The sequence below is a fragment of the Helianthus annuus genome, chromosome 17 (genome assembly GCF_002127325.2).
Source record: "Helianthus annuus cultivar XRQ/B chromosome 17, HanXRQr2.0-SUNRISE, whole genome shotgun sequence".
NCBI lineage: Eukaryota > Viridiplantae > Streptophyta > Magnoliopsida > Asterales > Asteraceae > Helianthus > Helianthus annuus.
Genome location: NC_035449.2, coordinates 4,763,825 through 4,780,389, shown reverse-complemented (window position 1 = coordinate 4,780,389; position 16,565 = coordinate 4,763,825).

The following is a 16,565-nucleotide window of genomic DNA, read 5'->3' as shown; positions in this document are numbered from 1 at the left end:
AAAGTGCAAGTCATCTCTACTTTACCTTATCCCATGAATGTTAAGGGTATTCGATCATTTTTGGGTCACGCGGGGTTTTATAGGAGATTTATAAAAGGCTTTAGTGATATAACCAAACCTCTTTGTAAATTATTGCTAAAGGATCAACCGTTTGAATTTAACCAAGAATGTCAAAATGCTTTTAATGTGTTAAAACAAAAGTTGGTTGAGGCCCCAATCTTGCAATCACCGAATTGGTCATTACCATTCGAAATTATGTGTGATGCAAGTGATTATGCGGTGGGGGCCGTGTTGGGTCAAAGGGTAGATAAGAAACCGGTTGCCATTTACTACGCAAGTAAGACTCTATGCACAATTGAATTACACAACTACCGAGAAAGAGCTACTTGCGGTAGTATATGCGTTGGACAAGTTTCGTGCTTATATATGGGGTACTAAGGTCATTGTTTATTCTGACCATTCTGCAGTTAGGTAACTCACTATGGATACTCAAGGGTATTGATACGATCGATTTTGCCCAGGTAAGATCAGGCGTAAACATATATGTGGATGTGCTGAATAAGAAGGCTAAGGTGGTGGATCGAAAGACTGGTTTTCAGTTTGAGTATGTGCAGAGGAATGAGGATGAAGAAATGGGAGAAGGTGATGAAGGAGATGACGAAGAAGAAGAGGCAGACGAGGAAGAAGATATGGGGCGAAGGCCCCCTAGGCAAAGGTTTGCGAGGCGACATAATGAATCGTCACACACGGTGGCGCAGTTCATCAACAATCGACGAAGAGCAGCCTACTCTAGCTACCCTCTTGGGACACAGGATACATATGATAACGTTTCCGCGGTTATGGGGGAAAACCGTGAGCTTCATGAGAAGAGACATCAATGGGAGCATGGTTTCTTCACCCAACAACAAAATCAGTGGAATGTCGAAGCCGCCCACCGGGCAAGGGTGGAAAAACATATGGAAGAGCTGTAGATAGAACAAGCGCTCCAAAGATCCCAAATGGAGCGATTGATACAAATGCAGGAGGAAGAGACGACCCGAAGACGGGCATGGGAGGAAATGGAAGAGAAACAACGAAATGAGATGTTCGAGGCCCTCATTGGTCACCCATACCAGCCGAACCCGCCAGTTGACCCGGACGAGAGATATCAGCGGTGAGGGCGAGGTATGTGTTTTGTTATTGTTGTTGTATATTTTGGGTTTCTTTATTTTTAATTCGTTAGTATTTTTTTTCTTTTTAGATAAATGAACGTTGTGGGTGTGTTCCCTATATAACCCTCACGAGACCTCTCGTCCTCCCAAGCTATTGGGGGGTTTAAAAGGGCTTGTTGCATAAGCTAAATGCAACCGTGATTCCTACGAAAGTGAGTTAGGATTGTTATTGTTGTAAATTATTTTCCACAAAAAAAAAAATCAAGGTAAATTAACGCATGATTTGGTAAAACTTTCATAAAAATGGTAGAACTAAGAACCTAACAAATTTCAATGGTTGTGAGAAGCATGCTTCTACACAAGGGTTTAGATTTGTAGGTACACCTTGTTCGCGGGACAACCATTTTTGTGAAGAGAAGAAGACATGAGCATCTAGCGACAAATATCAGGTGCATGCGTTTCCTTTTTACTTTGATTCTTAGATTAGTAATAAGTGGACTGTAATTGTTTATTACTTTCGGGGTGGAATTTTTGGGAAGTTAGCTGTGTCACATCCCTTATGCGTTTTAAAACTCTAGTTCTTACACATTGAGGACAATGTTTAGCTCAAGTGTGGGGATGGGGGAGTAGTAAAAGTTTTCGATTTTGACCCGTTCATTTAAATACTACACATTGAGGACAATGTTTACCTCAAGTGTGGGGATGGGGGAAAATTTCAAAAATTTTTCAAAAATGTCTTGTTTCGAAGCGATCTTAAAGCACAAGTAACTAAGTCAACGAGGGATGTCATAACCCATTTGGTCTTTTGTCATAGTCAAGTTCAAATTAATAACATGACGGATATTTAGCGGGTGGTTATTTGGGAATAATTCGCCTAAGAAACTAGTAATTTATGCATGTCACATACCATACCCTTTAGATATGTGAGTTTTTGAGCCACTTTTATATCATCGATTACATACTATGTTTCTTTGTTTGAGTGGACCATTAGTCATGTATTGTAGAACTTGCATCTTTTGATACGTTTGAGACCATAGACCGAATACAAGCACAAGAATGATTAAGACATTAGGTAAACCTTTTTCTTTTACACCATTTATATATCCCTACCCAAAAATTTATCCCTTAGTCGCCAATTTTGAGCCTAATCCTTTCGTTTGACCACCCTATAGCCCATAACCTTAAACCTTTTCCTTTTAAACCCGTGTGATGGAAATTCGATTATAGGAGTCAAGTTTGTATAGTTGTGAATTGCTTGTTTGCATTACAAAAAAAAAAAAGAGAAAAATTAGAAAATGTTACGAAAAGGAATAGAAAGTTGTTGAGAAAAGAACAAAAATATATGTTCTTAGTTTGAGAAATAAAAGGCGAACAACATTGCCTCGAAGTTGACGTATAGTTTAGTTTTGTTTAGAATAGTTGTTTTATAATAAAAAAATCGAATTTTCATCACCTTATCCACTTTAAAATATCCTATTTCCTACCCTTAGCCTAGCCCCATTACAACCCTTACAAAGACCTTATGACTTGTGCTTAGTATTCGTGTTCAGTGGTGGAGAACGATTGAGCTGCAAGCCTATGCGGGTACATGTTCTAATCGGTTTGAGTGATTATTTCAAAAGTGCTAATACATCAACTATTAGCCAATGTTAAACCGAGTGGAGAGAACATTGTGAGGGATATGCATGATTTGTCCAGTTCACGGGCGGGTTAGTCTTGGATAACCATTTTATATGTGATGATTCACTTTACCGTTAAATATCTTGAAAATTGTAAAGAGTTTGAACTTTTGTATGACAATTGACCTTAACCTTCGTCTCGGGAATGGGGAGTGTATTCTTTGTTCGACCCATGTGAAAATGAAAAACAGATTTGCTTGAGGGCAAGCAAAAGACAAGTGTGGGGATGTGATACGTGGTCGAAAACCGGTGTTCGTTATGGTTTAAGTTCATGTTTTTATGTGACTTTTAATCACGGATAGCCTACTTTTAATGAGGATTGTGTTTTGCAGGTCTTATAGAGTTTAAGGAGCTATTCGGGAGCTATTTGGAGTACCGGGAGCGAGCGGGATCAACCGGAAACATGTGAAATAAAGAAACAATGAAAAACACCCTAGAGGGGGCGTCGGCGATGCGTTTCGTCGCTAAAAAATGGCGTAGACAGCATGAAATTGCGTCAGCAAAAAAATGGAAGATCTAGGCGGCGTCGGCGACGCAGGGGGGGCGTCGGCGACACGGACCCCTGCTCTCTGACGGGTTTTTCTTGTTTGTTGCTTGTTTTGGCGAGTGATAAGTGGAATTTTGACCCAATTCGGGGAGTTACACTTTATGGGAGTTTGAAACCACTTCTTGGAGCTACAACCTATCATCATTCCATTCCCCAATCATCAAGAACACCGAATCAATCATCCACAATCATTCGATTTCACCATCCAATCTTCATTCCATAACCCTAATCATCATTCATCCTTCAATCCATTCATCACCACCAACCATTCCAAACCCTAACCACCATCTCATCCTCTTCAAAGCTTCAAGATGATGATATTCAAGTTCTCAACATCCGGTGATCAAGTTCCTTCGATCATGAGCGGCTAGTTTCCTGGAGGTTTCACCCCGGTGTAGGTTTTTGTAAGTCTAGGGTTTTAACATTGTTCTTGGTTTGATTTTGTGACAAATTGCTATTTGATTTTGGAGCTTATGACAATTGTCTTGCATTTGTATTGAATTTATAAATTGTCGAGTGAAGATTAAATTTGACTTTATGAAATGTTTATGTGCAATTATGCCTTGTCTAGGTTAGAGTTTACATGTTCTTGGTAATGAAGTGCATTTTTGTCCGTTCTCTGTAACGTTGATAGCTATTGGCACCTAAGCCTTGTAACACTAAATTCGTTAGTCACTTTTGCAATTGAATCAAATCTAAAACGTGTAGAAATCCTAGGATTGCAATTACCGAACCGGGTGTGAACCTTGTTTTCTCTATCTTGTCAAAACCTTTATTTACATTATTGCAATTGCTAGTTTTTAGTAGTTATCAAACAATTTACTTTAGTAAATTTAAATCGCATCTTTCAATCAAATAAAAATATACAAAAACAAGATAGCAAGCTTCATAAAAGTGACAATTTCTACATTTCATTCAAAGTCCATTCGCAAACCACATACTCTTCGTGGTTCGACCCCTCACTACCACTAGCTATTTGTTAAGGGTAATTAGGGTATATAAATTTTATCTTTGACCGGAGCGCGACATTCCGATCAGTTGTCTGTACAAATGAAATCAATTGTCTCTAGAAGCAGATAAACAATTGCTCTATTTAAATCTGAGTTGTCGGAATAGAACTATTTGCCTAGATTTTGTCTGTAATAATTTGTTTACTGTTTGAGACATGGTATGGGACATGTTATTTTAAATTAAATAGTAATGATAATTGTTATGGAAACTTCTGGACAATCTGTTTCGCTCAGTGACATGCCCCGATGATTCCACCATCGGTTGGGGTGTGACAGATTGGTATCAGAGCCATAACTATAGGGAATTAGCCGAGACACGACCTAGTCTGGGTCGATGTCATAGAGACCTAGTCTATAGTTATGAACCAACAGACCGACTTGTACAAACCTTTAAAAGTTGATACAAGCTTACGTGCTATATCACTCTATTCTCACTTACACTAAACCATCACCACGCAATCATTCGAAACTAAACGAGTAATTTGATCGAGATTAGGTGTGAAAACCGCAGACTCTTGATTAAGTTGCCTATTGATATGTACTTATCTATAAAATGCAAGAACTCACGTTGAATCAGGAGTGAAATCCATACTTTAACGCGGATTTTTGTCGCTATTTTTAATAAAAACAGGAACAAGGCTGTTAAGTCAGGGGTGAAACCTGAACCTTGACGACCTATTTCCGCTAAATTTTGCCTTACAAACTCTCACCAAAGTCTCGACGGACTCCAACGACATGAAGTCACAATATGACTAAGGAGATGTGTGTCGAATGCCCAAGAATCGAGGCAGAAGCACGATCCCGAAAGTAAAAATGTGCATGACAAGTCCTTGAGAATAGCCGAACCGCTTTGGGTAGTCGATGTCTATTTAGCCGCAGACAATCCATTTCTCAGGTTTTTATGTTTTGATTCTGAGCCCGCAACTGCTGACTCTGATAATTCGTCGATTTCATATGTTTTATGTGTATTTACATGTTTATGTGTTTAAATTTTTTAGGATTATTCGATTTTTGCTTCCACCTCGATCGACACGCACGACTCGCACTGCACTGCACTTCTACCTCAAAACACTGACAAGTCGCTACAATATGGACGACACTATGCTATGTTATACGCTTATACTATACTAACTGCTATGCTAAACGTGACCGCTATATTCAAACGACTCGCGAACTTTGAATGATAGGTTTCTGTATTCTGACTGCCTCTGTGATTACATGCGTATGTGCTTCTGTGATTCTGTGCCCTACGTGCTTATGTGCTTCTATGATTATGTGAATCTGTAATTATGTGCCTGTGTGGTTATGTGATATGTGTTCCCTCTGTTCTTGCCTTTTAAGTGAGTATTAGACGTGTGAGGTGAGATTCGATTGAACCATGTCTGAGACCTATGACGATGTCTGTTGCAGACAATTTCGTCATCTGGACTTCGTAACACGCGACTCACTCGTCAAGAAAAGAGAGAAAAATGCCTTGCCGCCATCCTCGCTAAACAAGTGGCCAAGGCTGTGAGTGAAATTTATGAGAACGTCAGCAAATCGTCTGAGGAGTCTAGAACCGACGCTCCCAAAGTTGCTCCCAAGACTGCTTCCAGCTTCAAGCAATTCAAGGCATGCGGTCCAAAGGAATTCACTGGAGAAGATGGCCCAACGGCTATGTTTCAATGGTTCGATTCCATCGAAGTCACTCTGCGCCAAAGCGAATGTCCTGATAATCTCCGCACCCTCAATGCTTTAGATTGGTGGACGGCCGAGAGAAACAAACGCGGAAATGATGCAGCTTATGAGCTGACTTGGTAAGAGTTGAAAGCCATCATGATGGACGAATTCTGCCCTCCCCATGAACGCCAAAAGTTGGAGGACGAGTTTTGGAACATTAAGCAGAAGGATGGAGACAACGCTGCCCTGACTGCTCGTTTTAAGCAGCTCAACATCATCTGCCCCGATCAAGTCAAGACGCCAGACATGGCAATCAAAAAGTACATCCAAGCTTTACCCGACTGTGTTGCGGATTTTGTGCATGCCGCGAAAACTGCATCGATCGAAGAGACCTACTTGCTTGCCGCTGAAATCAACGACAAGCGAGTAAAAGCTGGTTTTTGGGATAAGCCCTCCAAGTCTCTGCATCAAGCTACCACCGCACCAACCGCTGAAACCGCCACTGCTCAACCGTCAAAGTCCTCACGCCGCAAGAAGAAGAATAACAGTAGCTCCAGCAACAAGAACTGTGCTGTCACTACTACTACTGCTCCTCTGCAAGCCGTACCGGCTCAGTAGCAGTCTCATCATCGACCAGCACCAGTTACATATGCAATGCCAGCAAAGCGTGCATACACAGGCCCCCATCCGGTCTTCCCGACATGCTCATATCATCATCTGGTGGGTCTTGCCTGTCGTTTCTGCGCTCACTGCAACATGTACGGTCATTTCACTGCGAACTGCCGTACTGGTCCTCGTCAAGCCTCAGCTCAAGCCACTGCTCATCAAGCTATGCTCCTATCCCCGCAAGGCCAACACGCGGCTCAGGTACCCGCGATCAACGCCCGAGTCTACTTCGCTTGCGGTGATCCCAACCACTTTGCGTACATGTGCCCGAACAGGGTTGTGAAACAAGAGCCCCAGCAGCAGCAGCAGCAACACCAGCAGCAGCAGCAACAAGCCGCACGCGCCAGAACCTTCAACATCAATGTGCGCCAAGCCCAGGCTGACAACAACGTGGTCAATGGTACGTTCCTTGTGAATGGTATTTATGCTTCATGTTTGTTTGATACTGGAGCCGATAACTGCTTTGTATCATTTGAATTCGAGAAGCTCCTTAGTCGTAAGCGATCCCAACTCTCCTCGACGTTCGATGTAGAAGTCTCCACTGGAAGAATTGTCGCCGTTAATTCTGTTCTTCGGGATTTATACTCTTGAGCTCAACAATCATATCTTCCCAATCGACCTTATCCCGATGCAACTCGGAAGTTTTGACATCATAGTAGGCATGGACTTTCTTCGTGAAAACCATGCTGAAGTTGTGTGCTTCGATAAAATGATTCAATTTTCGCTCACGAATGGTGATTTATTATGTGTGTATGGTGAAACTGTTACAAAAGGTCTCAAGCTCATGTCGTGTGTCCAAGCTAGCAAGTACCTCCGCAAGGAATACAGAGCTTTCTTGGCTAACATTGTAGTAGCGGAGAAGGAAAAGAAAGGAAAGACAGAAGTGAAGGACGTTCCTGTGGTTCGTGTATTTCCTGATGTGTTCCCTGACGATCTTCCTGGACTTCCACCAAGTCATGATATCGACTTTCGTATCGACCTCATTCCTGGAGCCCACCCTGTTGCCAAAGCCCCTTATCGACTCGCGCCGTCCGAAATGCGTGAACTCTCAAACCAACTCCAGGAATTACTTGAAAACGGCTTTATTCGCCCGAGCACCTCTCCTTGGGGCGCGCCAGTCCTTTTCGTTAAAAAGAAGGATGGGTCGTTCAGGATGTGCATCGACTATCGGGAGTTGAATAAGTTAACCATCAAGAACCGCTATCCCCTGCCCCGAATCAATGATTTGCTTGATCAACTGCAAGGTGCTACGTGTTTCTCGAAGATCGATCTACGCTCAGACTATCACCAACTACGCATTCAGGAAGAAGATATACCCAAAACCGCTTTCCGCACTCGCTACGGCCACTACGGGTTCGTTGTTAGGCCTTTTGGTTTAACCAACGCACCCACGATTTTCATGGATCTGATGAATCGTTTGTGTAAGCCTTTTCTAGACCATTTCGTCATCGTGTTCATCGACGATGTCTTGATCTATTCCAAATCGAAAGCCGAACACGCGCAACATCTACGTTTGGTTCTCGAGCTACTAAAGGGGAACCAACTCTATGCCAAGTTCTCCAAGTGCGAATTCTGGTTAGAGGAGGTTCAGTTTCTGGGTCACATCGTCAATAGTCAAGGTATTCATGTCGATCCCGCGAAGATTGAAGCAGTTAAGAGTTGGATTATGCCTAAGAACCCGTCTGAAGTCCGTTCCTTTCTCGGATTAGTGGGCTATTATCGACGATTTATCGAAGGATTCTCTAAAATCGTTGTGCTGCTTACTGCTCTTACGCATAAAGACAAGCCTTTTGTTTGGGGAACTGAATAAGAGTCTGCCTTCCAAACCCTCAAGCACATGCTTTGCAATGCTCCTGTTCTCACATTGCCCGACGGAAATAATGACTTTATTGTCTATTGTGATGCTTCCAAACTTGGTCTTGGTTGTGTTCTTATGCAGCGGGACAAGGTTATAGCTTACGCATCTCGTCAGCTCAAAATCCACGAGAAGAACTATACAACCCTTGATCTCGAGCTAGGCGTCGTTGTTTTTGCGTTAAAGATTTGGCGACACTACCTGTATGGTACCAAGTGTACGATCTTCACCGATCAGAGGAGTTTACAACACATCTTTGATCAGAAAGAACTTAATATGCGTCAACGCCGATGGGTAGAACTTCTCAACGATTACGACTGTGAGATTCGTTACCACCCAGGCAAAGCAAATGTCGTAGCCGACGCTCTCAGCAGACGGAGTTATTTGCTCAACATTCGCAATACCCAAGCCCAACACAATCTCAAAACCCTCATCCGCGAAGCCCAGCATGCTTGTTTCAATGAACGCACTCTGAAGAAGGAAAGAATCTATCACGATGGAGCTCAACTTGTAAGCAAATCGAATGGGATCTTCTATTTTCTGGACCGAATCTGGATCCCTAAGCGGACTGAATTGCAACAGATCTTGATGGACGAAGCCCACAAGTCCCGATATTCTATTCACCCCGGTGCCGACAAAATGTACCAGGATCTTCGCTACAAGTACTAGTGGCCGGGCATGAAAAGTGATATCGCTCTCTATGTCGGAAAATGCCTGACTTGTGCAAGGGTCAAGGCTGAACATCAAAGACCCTCTGGATTACTCGAACAACAACTGATCCCTATGTGGAAGTGGGAGAGTATAGCTATGGACTTCATAACCAAGCTTCCGCACATGTCATCAGGTCACAACAGCATTTGGGTTGTTCTTGATCGTTTAACCAAATCCGCCCACTTTTTGCCAATACGAGAAGACTACAAGGTAGAACGATTAGCCCGAATCTACACCGATGAGATCATCTGTAATCATGGTACGCCTCGCGACATCATCTCTGACCGCGATGCTCGGTTTACCTTGTGATTGTGGGAAACGTTTCAAGCGGCTCTCGGAACGACGCTTAACTTAAGTACCGCATTCCATCCTCAAACCGACGGGCAGACGGAAAGAACGATCCGTACTCTTGAGGACATGCTCCGTTCGTGTGTCATAGACTTCAGTGGTAATTGGGATAAATACCTGCCGTTAGTCGAATTTTCGTATTATAACACTTATCATAGCAGCATACAAATGGCACCATTCGAGGCTTTATACGGAAGAAGATGTCGAACGCCTATTGTGTGGCACGAGATCGGTCACTCGCAATTAACCGGTCCTGAGCTACTGCAAGAAACGACTGACAAAGTCCTCCAAATTCGAGACAACTTGTTGAAAGCACGAAGTAGACAGAAAAGTTACACCGATAGACGAAGCAAGCCCCTTGAATTTGACGTTGGCGACTACGTACTCCTAAAGGTATCACCTTGGAAGGGTGAGGTCAGATTCGGCAAGAAAGGAAAACTAGCGCCTCGATATGTTGGACCTTTTAAGGTTCTGGAAAGGATCAGAAAAGTCGCCTACAGACTTGAACTACCGGAGGAACTTAGTAATGTCCACCCGAATTTCCATGTGTCAAACCTCCGAAAATGCCTGGTTGGGCATGATTTAATTGTACCTCTCGACGACCTCCAAATAAACGAAACACTACACTTCGTGGAGAAGCCTGTCGAAATCATGGATTGTCAAACCAAGCAGCTCAAACGCTCGCGCATTCCTATTGTGAAAGTCCAATGGGAAGGCAAAATTCGGGACGAAATTCCCTAAACAAGGGGAGGCTGTAACACCCCGTGTTTTGAAAGTCAAAGTCAAAGTCAAGATTGAAGTCAAAAGAAGAAAAGATCGCTAATTGCGATCTGTCACTCCTTGCTCAATTCCTGTTTTGACTTCTTTGACTATAGACAGTCTATTTTATGTTTCACGGTAGTTGTATTATGTGGAGTGTCACACCCCGAATATCAGAGCATTGGCGTGACTGGACTGGTATCTTCATTGCACAGCGGAAGCAAATAAGCTAAGACTTCTAATCATTGAATGCCTGCTAAGTACTCGAATTTCCAATGATTCTCCTATTCCAACCGTGCCACAATTTCTGGAAAGTAACCTGAGAAAGAAACATGCGAAAAATTAACATAAAGTTGAGCGAGTTCATAGTTTGTTTGTAAAAGATTTGAAATAAATCTTTTGAATAACCGGTTTATGAAATAATATTGAGAAAACGGATTTAAAATCATTTTATTGCCCAGTTATATGAAAACTTTGTATTTGTAACGATTTATGTTCGTAAAACCATGTATTTGTAAATTCTTGTATTTGTAAAATTTGTATAACCGTCAATGCCCACCCTGACTTTGACTCTATGCCCGTATAATCCTATACTTTGAATTTGTATAAAACATGGTATTTAATTTATATAAATCAAGTATTTTTGTAAGTATGTATGATAAAAATCCCTGGTATGTAGCAATAAGGAAAAAGAAATCATCATTGGGTTGCAAAGCCAATGATATGTGTGAAGTGATGCAGGAAGACTCAAACCTAGCAGATTTGTGCGTCGGGCACATAGTCACCACATGGTCCACTCGGCGGACTCAGGAGTGGGGCTCGCTACACCCGAATAGATCTATCACTCATGTCCCTCGGTCCTACAACGAGGATTAATGGCCTTAAGTTCTACCTACCCACTCACATGATCTAAGTAGTATGCCCTCCTTAAGCTAACCATACCATGTATAAAAATGTCTGTAATGATTGTAACATGTATTTTACCCCAGCCTCTAAGGCTGAACCTCCCCAGCCTCTAAGGCCAACTCCCTAGTCCCTATATATTATCACCACACGACCTGTCCCTAATTATGAAAATCATTCACATTTCGATAATACGCATTTGTTTTGTAAAAACCGGTATGTTTAGTGTAAACCTTTCGTAAGTCATTTGAGTTCCTCGACATCCATTCGTAATATGATTTAGAAATGCGAGTTTTGCGTTCGTTTAAAAGCTTTGTTTATTCTTGCAAAACGTGCTTTGTCTAAAAATATGCAGTCTTTGTTTATCGAAAACTTTGTATGTTTCTGAAAATCGTGCATGTCTTTCCACCCCGAAAACATTTACAAAAATGTAAAACCGTAAAAAGTAGGGTTATGAACTCACCTGAATATTTCCTGTGCAAAGCTAGCCAATTACGACTTCGTGATATCGTTTCCAAGACGAGACTCGCTAGCGTGCATTCTACAATATTCCTAACACGGAATATCTTATAAGTTTCTAAATAATTGCAGTAACTAAACTACGTGTCATCGAGCTCTACCGAATCGTTAATCGAACGATTCAATGGTAAGTTGTTAACTTAATGAAAATGACTAAGTTGTACGCGTTAAGTCTCGTTTGACACTGATAATAATTCACTAAGTCTAGAAAATACTTAGTTTTTGAGAACTTTGACATATATAAATATTTATACAAAAATATAGATATATTGGTAGGATAGTGTTAGTCGTCTCGCGAAGTCGCACGTGTATAAAAGAATATTTATATGAAAATATCATTTAACAAACTCGTATTATATAATGTGTCTTGCAAATATTCGCCAAAGTAGGCGTATATGCCGTTTAGACGTATAAAATAAATATGAAAGGTTACATTTAGTGTATAAATATTCGCCGGCCGGAGTCTGACCCCTTTAACTGGCGAGAGAGAGAGAGCACCATGGGTGTGTGTGTGGTTTTGTTATTAATGAGCAAAAACAAGGGGTAGACCCCCTTATATACTTGAACTTGTATAGTGGGCTTTGGGCTTAGGCCCAAGGCCCACAAGCCCTAATCTCGCGTTTTGAGTGGTCCGCCAGTTCCTACGAACCCGTTTTCGAAACCCGAATCCACCATAACATCGTAAACCGAAATTTTAGATTCAAAAATGCGTAAGATAGTGCCGGTTGATGTCCTTAGCGCGTACGTTTGTCGATCTTGTTAAAATTGCGTAAACTGTGTAGTTTCGTCGTTTTTAATCCGTTTCTCAATACGTTTTCAACGAAGGATAATAAAATTAAAAAGGAAGCTAATACATCAAAATATGTTAATATCGAGACGAAATTCAAGTCCGATGCTTCCGTTTCGTCGTTGTTTGTCGGTGCGTCACTGTTTCCGCGTTCTTCGTTCACGTCTGCGTTTTGGGTCGCACGGAAGCCCAATAAATTCACAAAATTAATTTCATAAATATAAAATACTCGTAGAAAATCCGTATTTGTCGGCGTTGTCAGTATTTTGTACGGCATCGGTTCGTTGTCGCTTGATATTTAGCAGATTTCCCGTAAATCACCATACGCACACTGTATAGTCAAATAAACGTTCCTAGGCACTTCAAGGGCCTGATTAAGTTAATTTGCGTCTTAAACATTATTTATTATCGCGTTAATCACCTGTTAATCACGTAATTAAGAGTCGTAAATCACCGGTTGTCACATGGAGTATCTGCAAGTAATCGAAGTTTATTCGCTATTTATTGATGTTAATCGCTATTTATCGCTTATCGCAATCGCGCTCGCAACTCGAAATACGCATATGTGTTACTGTTATTTGTGTATGTGTGCCTTACGTGTTACTTGTGCATGTTTATTTATGTTATGTGTGGTGAATCAATCGAATCGCAATCAAAACGCAATCAAAATCGAATTATGATAATTGGTGGAGAAGAGACAACGCGAGATATGAGTGATTGGGATTAAAAAGTAATTTGAATAGGAAACTCTATCGTATTCGCATCGTTCGCAATCGAAATCGAAATACAAGAAATCGTCGCATCGAACTCTCAACTAAGACGACCCATCGATTAGGCACCCAGCCGATCGACCAGCAGTCCGACCGGACTGCTATCCGATCGGACAGGCTGTCCGATCGAGTAAGATTTCACCCTATAAATACCCCAGTCTTTGTCATCATTTCCACTTTTGGAAACCCTCTGACCGACCAGCTCGTGCACCTCACCTTTTCTCAGATTTCTCTCGATTCTGGTAAGATTTCATCCTAAATCTTGTACTTTCATGATCTACACGCACTCCTACACATTTCTATCTTTTAAATCTTAACTTTTAACCGTGAAATCATCAAGATTCAAGTGTTCTAGGATGATGTCATCATGTGTTCTTGAAGAACTTCATGCTTTGACCTCAATCCACCAAGAATAACTTGGATCTAACCGATTTCCACATAAACAAACAAAGATCTTTCATAGATCTAAACATATTCGCGGTGAAAATGGTTGAAAGATGGTTTTTCCGACTTTCTTTCAACTCTTTTACACTCAATACCTTCAAAACCGATAGAAACGGAGCTTGTGCCGATTTACTAATCATTCTGGTGGTTGTGTGGCCCAAGATCCGGATTTTATTCACGAGGTTCACTGATTTCGGGTTAAATGTGAAACACCGTCCCGAACCGTTCACTAAATGGATTTGGGTGATTCCTGTCCGATTAGGAGAACCAAGTAATGACGAGGTTCCCGTTGCTTGACTCGTTATCAAAATACCTCGATAAAACGACAAACAATCAGAACTACCAAGTGTGAGACGAACAGGCCGACCAGGATAAAGTGTTGTCAGATCAGACTGCTGTCCGAACGGACAGCCAGCCGAACGGACAGTCAGCCGAACAACTGGTCAGCCGAGCGACTAGCACATGGGTCCCACACTTAATCAACTTATTTGAAGTTTGAGTATTGAACGAACTGCTATCCGATCGGACTACCATCCGATTGGATTACTCTTCGGAACATGAGATACTTGACTTCAACACTTAATCGATTTTTCAACATGTTCAATGCACTAGGAATGCCACCCAGGGGCGGTCCTATGTGGTGCCGAGAGGTAGCCCGGGATACCCTGAACTTTCTTGGCGTAGTGCAATCTTTTATTTAAGAGTTAAATGCTTGGTTGGTCCCTGTGGTTTGCAAATATTGCAGACTTGGTCCCAGTGGTTTAATAATTACACACTTGGTCCCAGTGGTTATAAAATTGTAACACGGGTGAGCCCAATGGTTGCATTTTCATAACATGAATGGTCCTTATCAGCTAACATAGGTAATACTCCAATTAAGTCCATATCAAATTACCAAACTACCCTTAGTTATATAAAACAAAAAAAACTAAATTAAATATTTAATATTTGTGGGTCCCACCCCACTTCTTCTTCAACCTCAACCTTGAAACAAGCATCACTACCACAGGTCCCTCTCTCTCCTCTCTCTCTCTCTCTCTCTCTCTCTTCTCAAACAAGCATCACCAACACACCTCAAACAAGTCCTCTTTCGGAGAACCCACAACCACCCAAAACGACACCGTACAACAACCACAAACACAACCACTATCAACACAAAAGTCACCGGTGGAGAAAGCCTACAGAGGGTGAGGAAACGGCCATGGAGACGGTGGTCGGCGGTTGATCAACGGTGAGGAAACGGTCACATCGGTTAATAAACTGTTTAGCAGTTCATCCATGATGAATCAAAGACCCAGTAATAACAATAATCATAATGTGGATGTTGAGTTGAATTTCGAACTATTTCGTTTGAGTGTTGATTTGATTTAGTGAAGATTTTGATTATTTTTTACTGCTTCGATGAGTTTTGATTGATATTTCAGTTTGTATCATCGGTTCTCATCATAGTTCTTGTATCATCTTTATAATCTTCCAATCCAGATTGTATCTGAATTTACTTGTTGAAGATACAAAATCAGATCTTGGTTGCAATTCGTTTTTTTACTATAGGTTTTCGAAGAAGAAGACTGAGAATTTGATGTTGTGTCACTAGATCTGAATCTAATTTTCAGATCTGTGTAAGGGTTTAAGAAAAAGGATAGAAATAATTAAGGTTTATGTGTATGGTGGTGGTGGTAAGTTGACAGTGGCGATGGTCATGGGGTTGGGTTGCAGTGATGGTAGTGATGGTGGAGATTAGAGGTTGAAGAAGAAGTGGGGTGGGACCCACGAATATTAAATATATAATTTAGTTTTTTTTGTAATATATAACTAAGGGTAGTTTGGTAATTTGACATGGACTTAACGGGAGTATTTAACTATGTTAGTTGGTAAGGACCATTAATGTTATGAAAACGCAACCATTGGGCTCACCCATGTTACAATTTTATAACCACTGGGACCAAGTGTGTAATTATTAAACCACTGGGATCAAGTCTGCAATATTTGCAAACCATAGGGACCAACCAAGCATTTAACTCTTTATTTAATCTCTGTTTTATTTATCGGGGATACCCCTAAGCAAATATTAGGATACCTCTAAATGTAACTGAGGATAAGATGAAATTAAATTTGAAAGTTGATGGAAACGAAAATCTCCGATGAGATAAACTTGCCGAGTTTGCAACGGCATACATTAATGAAGAAGATGAAGTCCTATAAATATTTAATATAATATTGAGAGTGTGGTGCTAATCAATGATAAAAGCAAAAGTCACATCAGTCAAAAACTTCAATTAATCTTTTCTCGAAACACAACAACCTTTAGTTTTTTAGTTATTATTGTAAACATTCATTTATTTAATTTACTTGCAAATTAAACAATGCCGTATTATTGCAAATTAAACAATGCCGTATTATTGCAAATTAACGTCCCAAGGTGTATCACGCAATCATCTTGACTGTCCTATGGAGCCTATGGAGGACCCGAAACAATGCCGTATTCAATAACAAGCCTCCGCAGGTAACGGCTGTGATAGAGGAGTCGAAGTCGCTAAGTTATCTATGGATTAAAAATCGGTCGAAGACGGGTGCACTATCCTGGGATGCATGGAAGAAGTGCGAGCTTAGTCTGTTTGGTTAGGTCCTTTGTTTCCTGTTTGTTTGTTCTGTATGTTTTCGTCATGTTTGGTGCACTGTATGGGGTTTGTTGTGAGCGCCAGCTAAAGCTGGTTGGTGTATTTGTTCCATCTTAATGATATGGTTTTGTTGATCGTT